Source organism: Coregonus lavaretus, assembly GCF_964263955.1.
Source record: "Coregonus lavaretus genome assembly, contig: HAP1_SCAFFOLD_909, whole genome shotgun sequence".
NCBI classification, from domain to species: Eukaryota; Metazoa; Chordata; class Actinopteri; order Salmoniformes; family Salmonidae; genus Coregonus; species Coregonus lavaretus.
In genome coordinates, this window is record NW_028159427.1 from 158763 (window position 1) to 175000 (window position 16238).

At 47.6% G+C, this 16238-nt stretch overlaps 1 long non-coding RNA gene across 6 annotated transcripts; it reads right to left on the reverse strand.

The window, feature by feature from the left end:
- Nucleotides 1-8305: 8305 nt before the first annotated feature.
- On the reverse strand, nt 8306-14520 carry LOC311122869. 6 transcript variants are annotated; one of them, XR_014612512.1, is made up of 3 exons: nt 13261-14520; nt 9393-13080; nt 8306-8987 (listed from the first exon to the last, which is right to left on the reverse strand). It is a non-coding gene; the product is annotated as an uncharacterized lncRNA (long non-coding RNA). The 6 variants fall into 6 exon arrangements; XR_014612513.1 differs by having other exon boundaries at nt 9393-12630; nt 12811-14520; XR_014612514.1 differs by having other exon boundaries at nt 9393-11595; nt 12001-14520.
- Nucleotides 14521-16238: the final 1718 nt, after the last annotated feature.

The window sequence follows — 16238 nt, forward strand, 5'->3', positions numbered from 1 at the left end:
AATATGGACCAACACACTATCTCTGGAACATGGATCATTAATCAATCATTACCCTCATCTGTCAATGTGGACCGACCAACAAACACACACACACACACACACACACACACACTGCAATACACACAGAGTGAGTGTGTGTGTGTGTGTTCGGGAAGTCCAGCCCAGTTGTTCCAGTAATTGACGGAAAAGTGTGTTTCAACACTCAACTAGACGCACGCACGCACACACACACACACACACACACACACACACACACACACACACACACACACACACACACACACACACACACACACACACACACACACACACACACACACACACACACACACACACACACACACACACACCCAGCCACTCTCAGCTCATGCTGTCTGCCTTCCTCTGCATTCGTTCCAAACGTTCAAAATGTAAAGCTGTAACTTAAGCTGAAGTCAAAAAAAATTATGCAAAGCAATGACACGACTAGGGGATCCACTGGGATCCACTGCACGACTAGGGGATCCACTGGGATCCACTGCACGACTAGGGGATCCACTGCACGACTAGGGGATCCACTGCACGACTAGTGGATCCACTGCACGACTAGGGGATCCACTGCATGACTAGTGGATCCACTGCACGACTAGGGGATCCACTGCACGACTAGGGGATCCACTGCACGACTAGGGGATCCACTGCACGACTAGTGGATCCACTACACGACTAGGGGATCCACTGCACGACTAGGGGATATCCTCTGTAATCGGTGTGTTTGGTGTGTGTGTGTGTGTGTGTGTGGACGTGTTTAACTATACATGAAGACCAGAAGTCCCCACAAGGATAATAAATTAACAGAAATTTGACCAACTGGGGACATTTTGTTGGTCCCCACGATGTCAAATGCTATCTAGAGGGTTTAGGGTTAAGGTTAGAATTAGGTTTAGGGTTAGGGCTAGGAGCTAGGGTTAGGTTTAGGGTTAGGAGCTAGGGTTAGGTTTAGGGCTAGGAGCTAGGGTTAGGTTTAGGGCTAGGAGCTAGGGTTAGCTTTAGGGTTAGGAGATATGGTTAGGTTTTGTGTTAGGGTTTGGAGCTAGGGTTAGGTTTAGGGTTAGGGTTTGGAGCTAGGGTTAGGTTCAGGGTTAGGGTTTGGAGCTAGGGTTAGGGTTTCAGGTTAAGGTTGGGTTTAGGTTAGGATAAATAGGATTTTGAATCGGACTGAATTTTGTGTCCCCTCAAGGTTAGACTGTGTGTGTGTGTGTGTGTGTGTGTGTGTGTGTGTGTGTGTGTGTGTGTGTGTGAGAGAGAGAGAGAGAGAGAGAGAGAGAGAGAGAGTCACCTCTAGCTCTGACCGTGTTAATGATTAAATACGTTGCAACATGATAGACAGATTTAGACAAACATTTAGTCAGATAGACAATGCAGCGCCCAAACAGTATGTAACTAGAGGGTTAGAGAGAGGTTAGGGGTTAGGGGTTAGGGGTTAGGGTCAGAGAGAGAGTCTGTAACTTACTGTAGAGGTTAGGGGTTAGGGTCAGAGAGACCGTCTGTAACTTACTGTAGAGGTTAGGGGTTAGGGTCAGAGAGACCGTCTGTAACTTACTGTAGAGGTTAGGGGTTAGGGTCAGAGAGAGAGTCTGTAACTTACTGTAGAGGTTAGGGGTTAGGGTCAGAGAGACCGTCTGTAACTTACTGTAGAGGTTAGGGGTTAGGGTCAGAGAGACCGTCTGTAACTTACTGTAGAGGTTAGGGGTTAGGGTCAGAGAGATAGTCTGTAACTTACTGTAGAGGTTAGGGGTTAGGGTCAGAGAGACCGTCTGTAACTTACTGTAGAGGTTAGGGGTTAGGGTCAGAGAGACCGTCTGTAACTTACTGTAGAGGTTAGGGGTTAGGGTCAGAGAGACCGTCTGTAACTTACTGTAGAGGTTAGGGGTTAGGGTCAGAGAGAGGGTCTGTAAGTTACTGTAGAGGTTAGGGGTTAGGGTCAGAGAGAGAGTCTGTAACTTACTGTAGAGGTTAGGGGTTAGGGTCAGAGAGACCGTCTGTAACTTACTGTAGAGGTTAGGGGTTAGGGTTACAGACGGTCTCTCTGACCCTAACCCCTAACCTCTACAGTAAGTTACAGACTCTCTCTCTGACCCTAAAGTTACAGACGGTCTCTCTGACCCTAACCCCTAACCTCTACAGTAAGTTACAGTCGGTCTCTCTGACCCTAACCCCTAACCTCTACAGTAAGTTACAGACGGTCTCTCTGACCCTAACCCCTAACCTCTACAGTAAGTTACAGACTCTCTCTATGACATTAACCCCTAACCTCTAAAGTAAGTTACAGACTCTCTCTCTGATCCTAACCCCTAACCTCTACAGTAAGTTACAGACGGTCTCTCTGACCCTAACCCCTAACCTCTACAGTAAGTTACAGACTCTCTCTCTGACCCTAACCCCTAACCTCTACAGTAAGTTACAGACGGTCTCTCTGACCCTAACCCTTAACATCTACAGTAAGTTACAGACGGTCTCTCTGACCTTAACCCCTAACCTCTAAAGTAAGTTACAGACGGTCTCTCTGACCCTAACCCCTAACCTCTACAGTAAGTTACAGACGGTCTCTCTGACCCTAACACCTAACCTCTACAGTAAGTTACTGACGGTCTCTCTGACCCTAACCCCTAACCTCTACAGTAAGTTACAGACGGTCTCTCTGACACTAACCCCTAACCTCTACAGTAAGTTACAGACGGTCTCTCTGACCCTAACCCCTAACCTCTACAGTAAGTTAGAGACGGTCTCTCTGACCCTAACCCCTAACCTCTACAGTAAGTTACAGACGGTCTCTCTGACCCTAACCCCTAACCTCTACAGTAAGTTACAGACGGTCTCTCTGACCCTAACCCCTAACCTCTACAGTAAGTTACAGACAGTCTCTCTGACCCTAACCCCTAACCTCTACAGTAAGTTACAGACGGTCTCTCTGACCCTAACCCCTAACCTCTACAGTAAGTTACAGACGGTCTCTCTGACCCTAACCCCTAACCACTACAGTAAGTTAAAGACTCTCTCTGACCCTAACACCTAACCTCTACAGTAAGTTACAGACGGTCTCTCTGACCCTAACCCCTAACCTCTACAGTAAGTTACAGATTGTCTCTCTGACCCTAACCCCTAACCTCTACAGTAAGTTACAGACGGTCTCTCTGTCCCTAACCCCTAACCTCTACAGTAAGTTACAGACGGTCTCTCTGACCCTAACCCCTAACCTCTACAGTAAGTTACAGACGGTCTCTCTGACCCTAACCCCTAACCTCTACAGTAAGTTACAGACTCTCTCTCTGACCCTAACCCCTAACCTCTACAGTAAGTTACAGACGGTCTCTCTGACCCTAACCCCTAACCACTACAGTAAGTTACAGACTCTCTCTCTGACCCTAACACCTAACCTCTACAGTAAGTTACAGACGGTCTCTCTGACCCTAACCCCTAACCTCTACAGTAAGTTACAGATGGTCTCTCTGACCCTAACCCCTAACCTCTACAGTAAGTTACAGACGGTCTCTCTGACCCTAACCCCTAACCTCTACAGTAAGTTACAGACTCTCTCTCTGACCCTAACCCTTAACCTCTACAGTAAGTTACATACTCTCTCTCTGACCCTAACCCCTAACCTCTACAGTAAGTTACAGATGGTCTCTCTGACCCTAACCCCTAACCTCAACAGTAAGTTACAGACGGTCTCTCTGACCCTAACCCCTAACCTCTACAATAAGTTACAGACGGTCTCTCTGACCCTAACCCCTAACCTCTACAGTAAGTTACAGACGGTCTCTCTGACCCTAACCCCTAACCTCTACAGTAAGTTACAGACGGTCTCTCTGACCCTAACCCCTAACCTCTACAGTAAGTTACAGACGGTCTCTCTGACCCTAACCCCTAGCCTCTACAGTAAGTTACAGACGGTCTCTCTGACCCTAACCCCTAACCTCTACAGTAAGTTACAGACGGTCTCTCTGACCCTAACCCCTAACCTCTACAGTAAGTTACAGACGGTCTCTCTGACCCTAACCCCTAACCTCTACAGTAAGTTACAGACGGTCTCTCTGACCCTAAAACCTAACCTCTACAGTAAGTTACAGACGGTCTCTCTGACCCTAACCCCTAACCTCTACAGTAAGTTACAGACGGTCTCTCTGACCCTAACCCCTAACCTCTACAGTAAGTTACAGACGGTCTCTCTGACCCTAACCCCTAACCTCTACAGTAAGTTACAGACGGTCTCTCTGACCCTAACCCCTAACCTCTACAGTAAGTTACAGACGGTCTCTCTGACCCTAACCCCTAACCTCTACAGTAAGTTACAGACTCTCTCTCTGACCCTAACCCCTAACCTCTACAGTAAGTTACAGACGGTCTCTCTGACCCTAACCCCTAACCTCTACAGTAAGTTAAAGACTCTCTCTCTGACCCTAACCCCTAACCTCTACAGTAAGTTACAGACGGTCTCTCTGACCCTAACCCCTAACCTCTACAGTAAGTTACAGACTCTCTCTCTGACCCTAACCCCTAACCCCTACAGTAAGTTACAGACGGTCTCTCTGACCCTAACCCCTAACCTCTACAGTAAGTTACAGACTCTCTCTCTGACCCTAACCCCTAACCTCTACAGTAAGTTACAGACGGTCTCTCTGACCCTAACCCCTAACCTCTACAGTAAGTTACAGACGGTCTCTCTGACCCTAACCCAAACCTCTACAGTAAGTTACAGACGGTCTCTCTGACCCTAACCCCTAACCTCTACAGTAAGTTACAGACGGTCTCTCTGACCCTAACCCCTAACCTCTACAGTAAGTTACATACTCTCTCTCTGACCCTAACCCCTAACCTCTACAGTAAGTTACAGACGGTCTCTCTGACCCTAACCCCTAACCACTACAGTAAGTTACAGACTCTCTCTGACCCTAACACCTAACCTCTACAGTAAGTTACAGACGGTCTCTCTGACCCTAACACCTAACCTCTACAGTAAGTTACAGACGGTCTCTCTGACCCTAACCCTTAACCTCTACAGTAAGTTACAGATGGTCTCTCTGACCCTAACCCCTAACCTCTACAGTAAGTTACAGACGGTCTCTCTGACCCTAACCCCTAACCTCTACTGTAAGTTACAGACAGTCTCTCTGACCCTAACCCCTAACCTCTACAGTAAGTTACAGACGGTCTCTCTGACCCTAACCCCTAACCTCTACAGTAAGTTACAGACGGTCTCTCTGACCCTAACCCCTAACCTCTACAGTAAGTTACAGACGGTCTCTCTGACCCTAATCCCTAACCTCTACAGTAAATTACAGACTCTCTCTCTGACCCTAACCCCTAATCTCTACAGTAAGTTACAGACTCTCTCTCTGACCCTAACCCCTAACCTCTACAGTAAGTTACAGATGGTCTCTCTGACCCTAACCCCTAACCTCTACAGTAAATTACAGATGGTCTCTCTGACCCTAACCCCTAACCTCAACAGTAAGTTACAGACGGTCTCTCTGACCCTAACCCCTAACCTCTACAGTAAGTTACAGACGGTCTCTCTGACCCTAACCCCTAACCTCTACAGTAAGTTACAGACGGTCTCTCTGACCCTAACCCCTAACCTCTACAGTAAGTTACAGACTCTCTCTCTGACCCTAACCCCTAACCTCTACAGTAAGTTACAGACGGTCTCTCTGACCCTAACCCCTAACCTCTACAGTAAGTTACAGACTCTCTCTCTGACCCTAACCCCTAACCTCTACAGTAAGTTACAGACGGTCTCTCTGACCCTAACCCCTAACCTCAACAGTAAGTTACAGACGGTCTCTCTGACCCTAACCCCTAACCTCTACAGTAAGTTACAGACGGTCTCTCTGACCCTAACCCCTAACCTCTGCAGTAAGTTACAGACGGTCTCTCTGACCCTAACCCCTAACCTCTACAGTAAGTTACAGACAGTCTCTCTGACCCTAACCCCTAACCTCTACAGTAAGTTACAGACGGTCTCTCTGACCCTAACCCCTAACCTCAACAGTAAGTTACAGACTCTCTCTCTGACCCTAACCCCTAACCTCTACAGTAAGTTACAGACGGTCTCTCTGACCCTAACCCCTAACCACTACAGTAAGTTACAGACTCTCTCTGACCCTAACACCTAACCTCTACAGTAAGTTACAGACGGTCTCTCTGACCCTAACCCCTAACCTCTACAGTAAGTTACAGATGGTCTCTCTGACCCTAACCCCTAACCTCTACAGTAAGTTACAGACGGTCTCTCTGACCCTAACCCCTAACCTCTACAGTAAGTTACAGACGGTCTCTCTGACCCTAACCCCTAACCTCTACAGTAAGTTACAGACTCTCTCTCTGACCCTAACCCCTAACCTCTACAGTAAGTTACAGACGGTCTCTCTGACCCTAACCCCTAACCTCTACAGTAAGTTACAGACGGTCTCTCTGACCCTAACCCCTAACCTCTACAGTAAGTTACAGACGGTCTCTCTGACCCTAACCCCTAACCTCTACAGTAAGTTACAGACAGTCTCTCTGACCCTAACCCCTAACCTCTACAGTAAGTTACAGACGGTCTCTCTGACCCTAACCCCTAACCTCAACAGTAAGTTACAGACTCTCTCTCTGACCCTAACCCCTAACCTCTACAGTAAGTTACAGACGGTCTCTCTGACCCTAACCCCTAACCACTACAGTAAGTTACAGACTCTCTCTGACCCTAACACCTAACCTCTACAGTAAGTTACAGACGGTCTCTCTGACCCTAACCCCTAACCTCTACAGTAAGTTACAGATGGTCTCTCTGACCCTAACCCCTAACCTCTACAGTAAGTTACAGACGGTCTCTCTGACCCTAACCCCTAACCTCTACAGTAAGTTACAGACGGTCTCTCTGACCCTAACCCCTAACCTCTACAGTAAGTTACAGACTCTCTCTCTGACCCTAACCCCTAACCTCTACAGTAAGTTACAGACGGTCTCTCTGACCCTAACCCCTAACCTCTACAGTAAGTTACAGACGGTCTCTCTGACCCTAACCCCTAACCTCTACAGTAAGTTACAGACGGTCTCTCTGACCCTAACCCCTAACCTCTACAGTAAGTTACAGACTCTCTCTCTGACCCTAACCCCTAACCTCTACAGTAAGTTACAGACGGTCTCTCTGACCCTAACCCCTAACCTCTACAGTAAGTTAAAGACTCTCTCTCTGACCCTAACCCCTAACCTCTACAGTAAGTTACAGACGGTCTCTCTGACCCTAACCCCTAACCTCTACAGTAAGTTACAGACGGTCTCTCTGACCCTAACCCCTAACCTCTACAGCAAGTTACAGACGGTCTCTCTGACCCTAACCCCTAACCTCTACAGTAAGTTACAGACTCTCTCTCTGACCCTAACCCCTAACCTCTACAGTAAGTTACAGACGGTCTCTCTGACCCTAACCCCTAACCACTACAGTAAGTTACAGACTCTCTCTGACCCTAACACCTAACCTCTACAGTAAGTTACAGACGGTCTCTCTGACCCTAACCCCTAACCTCTACAGTAAGTTACAGATGGTCTCTCTGACCCTAACCCCTAACCTCTACAGTAAGTTACAGACGGTCTCTCTGACCCTAACCCCTAACCTCTACAGTAAGTTACAGACTCTCTCTCTGACCCTAACACTTAACCTCTACAGTAAGTTACATACTCTCTCTCTGACCCTAACCCCTAACCTCTACAGTAAGTTACAGATGGTCTCTCTGACCCTAACCCCTAACCTCAACAGTAAGTTACAGACGGTCTCTCTGACCCTAAACCCTAACCTCTACAGTAAGTTACAGACGGTCTCTCTGACCCTAACCCCTAACCTCTACAGTAAGTTACAGACGGTCTCTCTGACCCTAACCCCTAACCTCTACAGTAAGTTACAGACGGTCTCTCTGACCCTAACCCCTAACCTCTACAGTAAGTTACAGACGGTCTCTCTGACCCTAACCCCTAACCTCTACAGTAAGTTACAGACGGTCTCTCTGACCCTAACCCCTAACCTCTACAGTAAGTTACAGACGGTCTCTCTGACCCTAACTCCTAACCTCTACAGTAAGTTACAGACGGTCTCTCTGACCCTAAACCCTAACCTCTACAGTAAGTTACAGACGGTCTCTCTGACCCTAACCCCTAACCTCTACAGTAAGTTACAGACGGTCTCTCTGACCCTAACCCCTAACCTCTACAGTAAGTTACAGACGGTCTCTCTGACCCTAACCCCTAACCTCTACAGTAAGTTACAGACGGTCTCTCTGACCCTAACCCCTAACCTCTACAGTAAGTTACAGACGGTCTCTCTGACCCTAACCCCTAACCTCTACAGTAAGTTACAGACGGTCTCTCTGACCCTAATCCCTAACCTCTACAGTAAGTTACAGACTCTCTCTCTGACCCTAACCCCTAATCTCTACAGTAAGTTACAGACTCTCTCTCTGACCCTAACCTCTAACCTCTACAGTAAGTTACAGACTCTCTCTCTGACCCTAACCCCTAACCTCTACAGTAAGTTACAGATGGTCTCTCTGACCCTAACCCCTTACCTCAACAGTAAGTTACAGACGGTCTCTCTGACCCTAACCCCTAACCTCTACAGTAAGTTACAGACGGTCTCTCTGACCCTAACCCCTAACCTCTACAGTAAGTTACAGACGGTCTCTCTGACCCTAACCCCTAACCTCTACAGTAAGTTACAGACTCTCTCTCTGACCCTAACCCCTAACCCCTACAGTAAGTTACAGACGGTCTCTCTGACCCTAACCCCTAACCTCTACAGTAAGTTACAGACTCTCTCTCTGACCCTAACCCCTAACCTCTACAGTAAGTTACAGACGGTCTCTCTGACCCTAACCCCTAACCTCTACAGTAAGTTACAGACGGTCTCTCTGACCCTAACCCCTAACCTCTACAGTAAGTTACAGACTCTCTCTCTGACCCTAACCCTTAACCTCTACAGTAAGTTACATACTCTATCTCTGACCCTAACCCCTAACCTCTACAGTAAATTACAGATGGTCTCTCTGACCCTAACCCCTAACCTCTACAGTAAGTTACAGACGGTCTCTCTGACCCTAACCCCTAACCTCTACAGTAAGTTACAGACGGTCTCTCTGACCCTAACCCCTAACCTCTACTGTAAGTTACAGACGGTCTCTCTGACCCTAACCCCTAACCTCTACAGTAAGTTACAGACGGTCTCTCTGACCCTAACCCCTAACCTCTACAGTAAGTTACAGACGGTCTCTCTGACCCTAACCCCTAACCTCTACAGTAAGTTACAGACGGTCTCTCTGACCCTAACCCCTAACCTCTACAATAAGTTACAGACGGTCTCTCTGACCCTAACCCCTAACCTCTACAGTAAGTTACAGACTCTCTCTCTGACCCTAACCCCTAACCTCTACAGTAAGTTACAGACGGTCTCTCTGACCCTAACCCCTAACCTCTACAGTAAGTTACAGACGGTCTCTCTGACCCTAACCCCTAACCTCTACAGTAAGTTACAGACGGTCTCTCTGACCCTAATCCCTAACCTCTACAGTAAGTTACAGACTCTCTCTCTGACCCTAACCCCTAACCTCTACAGTAAGTTACAGACGGTCTCTCTGACCCTAACCCCTAACCTCTACAGTAAGTTACAGACGGTCTCTCTGACCCTAACCCCTAACCTCTACAGTAAGTTACAGACTCTCTCTCTGACCCTAACCCCTAACCTCTACAGTAAGTTACAGACGGTCTCTCTGACCCTAACCCCTAACCTCTACAGTAAGTTACAGACGGTCTCTCTGACCCTAATCCCTAACCTCTACAGTAAGTTACAGACTCTCTCTCTGACCCTAACCCCTAACCTCTACAGTAAGTTACAGACGGTCTCTCTGACCCTAACCCCTAACCTCTACAGTAAGTTACAGACGGTCTCTCTGACCCTAACCCCTAACCTCTACAGTAAGTTACAGACTCTCTCTCTGACCCTAACCCCTAACCTCTACAGTAAGTTACAGACGGTCTCTCTGACCCTAACCCCTAACCTCTACAGTAAGTTACAGACGGTCTCTCTGACCCTAACCCCTAACCTCTACAGTAAGTTACAGACGGTCTCTCTGACCCTAACCCCTAATCTCTACAGTAAGTTACAGACTCTCTCTCTGACCCTAACCCCTAACCTCTACAGTAAGTTACAGATGGTCTCTCTGACCCTAACCCCTAACCTCTACAGTAAATTACAGATGGTCTCTCTGACCCTAACCCCTAACCTCAACATTAAGTTACAGACGGTCTCTCTGACCCTAACCCCTAACCTCTACAGTAAGTTACAGACGGTCTCTCTGACCCTAACCCCTAACCTCTACAGTAAGTTACAGACGGTCTCTCTGACCCTAACCCCTAACCTCTACAGTAAGTTACAGACTCTCTCTCTGACCCTAACCCCTAACCTCTACAGTAAGTTACAGACGGTCTCTCTGACCCTAAACCCTAACCTCAACAGTAAGTTACAGACGGTCTCTCTGACCCTAACCCCTAACCTCTACAGTAAGTTACAGACGGTCTCTCTGACCCTAACCCCTAACCTCTGCAGTAAGTTACAGACGGTCTCTCTGACCCTAACCCCTAACCTCTACAGTAAGTTACAGACAGTCTCTCTGACCCTAACCCCTAACCTCTACAGTAAGTTACAGACGGTCTCTCTGACCCTAACCCCTAACCTCAACAGTAAGTTACAGACTCTCTCTCTGACCCTAACCCCTAACCTCTACAGTAAGTTACAGACGGTCTCTCTGACCCTAACCCCTAACCACTACAGTAAGTTACAGACTCTCTCTGACCCTAACACCTAACCTCTACAGTAAGTTACAGACGGTCTCTCTGACCCTAACCCCTAACCTCTACAGTAAGTTACAGATGGTCTCTCTGACCCTAACCCCTAACCTCTACAGTAAGTTACAGACGGTCTCTCTGACCCTAACCCCTAACCTCTACAGTAAGTTACAGACTCTCTCTCTGACCCTAACCCTTAACCTCTACAGTAAGTTACATACTCTCTCTCTGACCCTAACCCCTAACCTCTACAGTAAGTTACAGATGGTCTCTCTGACCCTAACCCCTAACCTCTACAGTAAGTTACAGACGGTCTCTCTGACCCTAACCCCTAACCTCTACAGTAAGTTACAGACGGTCTCTCTGACCCTAACCCCTAACCTCTACAGTAAGTTACAGACTCTCTCTCTGACCCTAACCCTTAACCTCTACAGTAAGTTACAGACTCTCTCTCTGACCCTAACCCCTAACCTCTACAGTAAGTTACAGATGGTCTCTCTGACCCTAACCCCTAACCTCAACAGTAAGTTACAGACGGTCTCTCTGACCCTAACCCCTAACCTCTACAGTAAGTTACAGACTCTCTCTCTGACCCTAACCCCTAACCTCTACAGTAAGTTACAGACGGTCTCTCTGACCCTAACCCCTAACCTCTACAGTAAGTTACAGACGGTCTCTCTGACCCTAACCCCTAACCTCTACAGTAAGTTACAGACTCTCTCTCTGACCCTAACCCTTAACCTCTACAGTAAGTTACATACTCTATCTCTGACCCTAACCCCTAACCTCTACAGTAAATTACAGATGGTCTCTCTGACCCTAACCCCTAACCTCTACAGTAAGTTACAGACGGTCTCTCTGACCCTAACCCCTAACCTCTACAGTAAGTTACAGACGGTCTCTCTGACCCTAACCCCTAACCTCTACTGTAAGTTACAGACGGTCTCTCTGACCCTAACCCCTAACCTCTACAGTAAGTTACAGATGGTCTCTCTGACCCTAACCCCTAACCTCTACAGTAAGTTACAGACGGTCTCTCTGACCCTAACCCCTAACCTCTACAGTAAGTTACAGACGGTCTCTCTGACCCTAACCCCTAACCTCTACAATAAGTTACAGACGGTCTCTCTGACCCTAACCCCTAACCTCTACAGTAAGTTACAGACTCTCTCTCTGACCCTAACCCCTAACCTCTACAGTAAGTTACAGACGGTCTCTCTGACCCTAACCCCTAACCTCTACAGTAAGTTACAGACGGTCTCTCTGACCCTAACCCCTAACCTCTACAGTAAGTTACAGACGGTCTCTCTGACCCTAATCCCTAACCTCTACAGTAAGTTACAGACTCTCTCTCTGACCCTAACCCCTAACCTCTACAGTAAGTTACAGACGGTCTCTCTGACCCTAACCCCTAACCTCTACAGTAAGTTACAGACGGTCTCTCTGACCCTAACCCCTAACCTCTACAGTAAGTTACAGACTCTCTCTCTGACCCTAACCCCTAACCTCTACAGTAAGTTACAGACGGTCTCTCTGACCCTAACCCCTAACCTCTACAGTAAGTTACAGACGGTCTCTCTGACCCTAATCCCTAACCTCTACAGTAAGTTACAGACTCTCTCTCTGACCCTAACCCCTAACCTCTACAGTAAGTTACAGACGGTCTCTCTGACCCTAACCCCTAACCTCTACAGTAAGTTACAGACGGTCTCTCTGACCCTAACCCCTAACCTCTACAGTAAGTTACAGACTCTCTCTCTGACCCTAACCCCTAACCTCTACAGTAAGTTACAGACGGTCTCTCTGACCCTAACCCCTAACCTCTACAGTAAGTTACAGACGGTCTCTCTGACCCTAACCCCTAACCTCTACAGTAAGTTACAGACGGTCTCTCTGACCCTAACCCCTAATCTCTACAGTAAGTTACAGACTCTCTCTCTGACCCTAACCCCTAACCTCTACAGTAAGTTACAGATGGTCTCTCTGACCCTAACCCCTAACCTCTACAGTAAATTACAGATGGTCTCTCTGACCCTAACCCCTAACCTCAACATTAAGTTACAGACGGTCTCTCTGACCCTAACCCCTAACCTCTACAGTAAGTTACAGACGGTCTCTCTGACCCTAACCCCTAACCTCTACAGTAAGTTACAGACGGTCTCTCTGACCCTAACCCCTAACCTCTACAGTAAGTTACAGACTCTCTCTCTGACCCTAACCCCTAACCTCTACAGTAAGTTACAGACGGTCTCTCTGACCCTAAACCCTAACCTCAACAGTAAGTTACAGACGGTCTCTCTGACCCTAACCCCTAACCTCTACAGTAAGTTACAGACGGTCTCTCTGACCCTAACCCCTAACCTCTGCAGTAAGTTACAGACGGTCTCTCTGACCCTAACCCCTAACCTCTACAGTAAGTTACAGACAGTCTCTCTGACCCTAACCCCTAACCTCTACAGTAAGTTACAGACGGTCTCTCTGACCCTAACCCCTAACCTCAACAGTAAGTTACAGACTCTCTCTCTGACCCTAACCCCTAACCTCTACAGTAAGTTACAGACGGTCTCTCTGACCCTAACCCCTAACCACTACAGTAAGTTACAGACTCTCTCTGACCCTAACACCTAACCTCTACAGTAAGTTACAGACGGTCTCTCTGACCCTAACCCCTAACCTCTACAGTAAGTTACAGATGGTCTCTCTGACCCTAACCCCTAACCTCTACAGTAAGTTACAGACGGTCTCTCTGACCCTAACCCCTAACCTCTACAGTAAGTTACAGACTCTCTCTCTGACCCTAACCCTTAACCTCTACAGTAAGTTACATACTCTCTCTCTGACCCTAACCCCTAACCTCTACAGTAAGTTACAGATGGTCTCTCTGACCCTAACCCCTAACCTCTACAGTAAGTTACAGACGGTCTCTCTGACCCTAACCCCTAACCTCTACAGTAAGTTACAGACGGTCTCTCTGACCCTAACCCCTAACCTCTACAGTAAGTTACAGACTCTCTCTCTGACCCTAACCCTTAACCTCTACAGTAAGTTACAGACTCTCTCTCTGACCCTAACCCCTAACCTCTACAGTAAGTTACAGATGGTCTCTCTGACCCTAACCCCTAACCTCAACAGTAAGTTACAGACGGTCTCTCTGACCCTAACCCCTAACCTCTACAGTAAGTTACAGACTCTCTCTCTGACCCTAACCCCTAACCTCTACAGTAAGTTACAGACGGTCTCTCTGACCCTAACCCCTAACCTCTACAGTAAGTTACAGACTCTCTCTCTGACCCTAACCCCTAACCTCTACAGTAAGTTACAGACGGTCTCTCTGACCCTAACCCCTAACCTCTACAGTAAGTTACAGACGGTCTCTCTGACCCTAACCCCTAACCTCTACAGTAAGTTACAGACGGTCTCTCTGACCCTTACCCCTAACCTCTACAGTAAGTTACAGACTCTCTCTCTGACCCTAACCCCTAACCTCTACAGTAAGTTACAGACGGTCTCTCTGACCCTAACCCCTAACCACTACAGTAAGTTACAGACTCTCTCTGACCCTAACACCTAACCTCTACAGTAAGTTAAAGACGGTCTCTCTGACCCTAACCCCTAACCTCTACAGTAAGTTACAGACGGTCTCTCTGACCCTAACCCCTAACCTCTACAGTAAGTTACAGACGGTCTCTCTGACCCTAACCCCTAACCTCTACAGTAAGTTACAGACGGTCTCTCTGACCCTAACCCCTAACCTCTACAGTAAGTTACAGACCCTCTCTCTGACCCTAAACCCTAACCTCTACAGTAAGTTACAGACGGTCTCTCTGACCCTAACCCCTAACCTCTACAGTAAGTTACAGACGGTCTCTCTGACCCTAACCCCTAACCTCTACAGTAAGTTACAGATGGTCTCTATGACCCTAACCCCTAACCTCTACAGTAAGTTACAGATGGACTCTCTGACCCTAACCCCTAACCTCTACAGTAAGTTACAGACTCTCTCTCTGACCCTAACCCTTAACCTCTACAATAAGTTACAGACCGTCTCTCTGACCCTAACCCCTAACCTCTACAGTAAGTTACAGACGGTCTCTCTGACCCTAACCCCTAACCTCTACAGTAAGTTACAGACGGTCTCTCTGACCCTAACCCCTAACCTCTACAGTAAGTTACAGACGGTCTCTCTGACCCTAACCCCTAACCTCTACAGTAAGTTACAGACTCTCTCTCTGACCCTAACCCCTAACCTCTACAGTAAGTTACAGACTGTCTCTCTGACCCTAACCCCTAACCTCTACAGTAAGTTACAGATGGTCTCTCTGACCCTAACCCCTAACCTCTACAGTAAGTTACAGACGGTCTCTCTGACCCTAACCCCTAACCTCTACAGTAAGTTACAGACTCTCTCTCTGACCCTAACCCCTAACCTCTACACTAAGTTACAGACTCTCTCTCTGACCCTAACCCCTAACCTCTACAGTAAGTTACAGACGGTCTCTCTGACCCTAACCCCTAACCTCTACAGTAAGTTACAGACGGTCTCTCTGACCCTAACCCCTAACCTCTACAGTAAGTTACAGACTCTCTCTCTGACCCTAACCCCTAACCTCTACAGTAAGTTACAGACGGTCTCTCTGACCCTAACCCCTAACCTCTACACTAAGTTACAGACTCTCTGTCTGACCCTAACCCCTAACCTCTACAGTAAGTTACAGACAGCCTCTCTGACCCTAACCCCTAACCTCTACAGTAAGTTACAGACGGTCTCTCTGACCCTAACCCCTAACCTCTACAGTAAGTTACTGACGGTCTCTCTGACCCTAACCCCTAACCTCTACAGTAAGTTACAGACGGTCTCTCTGACCCTATCCCCTAACCTCTACAGTAAGTTACAGACGGTCTCTCTGACCCTAACCCCTAACCTCTACAGTAAGTTACAGACGGTCTTTCTGACCCTAACCCCTAACCTCTACAGTAAGTTACAGACGGTCTCTCTGACCCTAACCCCTAACCTCTACAGTAAGTTACAGACGGTCTCTCTGACCCTAAACCCTAACCTCTACAGTAAGTTACATACGGTCTCTCTGACCCTAACCCCTAACCTCTACAGTAAGTTACAGACGGTCTCTCTGACCCTAATCCCTAACCTCTACAGTAAGTTACAGACTCTCTCTCTGACCCTAACCCCTAACCTCTACAGTAAGTTACAGACTCTCTCTCTGACCCTAACCCCTAACCTCTACAGTAAGTTACAGACGGTCTCTCTGACCCTAACCCCTAACCTCTACAGTAAGTTACAGACGGTCTCTCTGACCCTAACCCCTAACCTCTACAGTAAGTTACAGACGGTCTCTCTGACCATAACCCCTAACCTCTACAGTAAG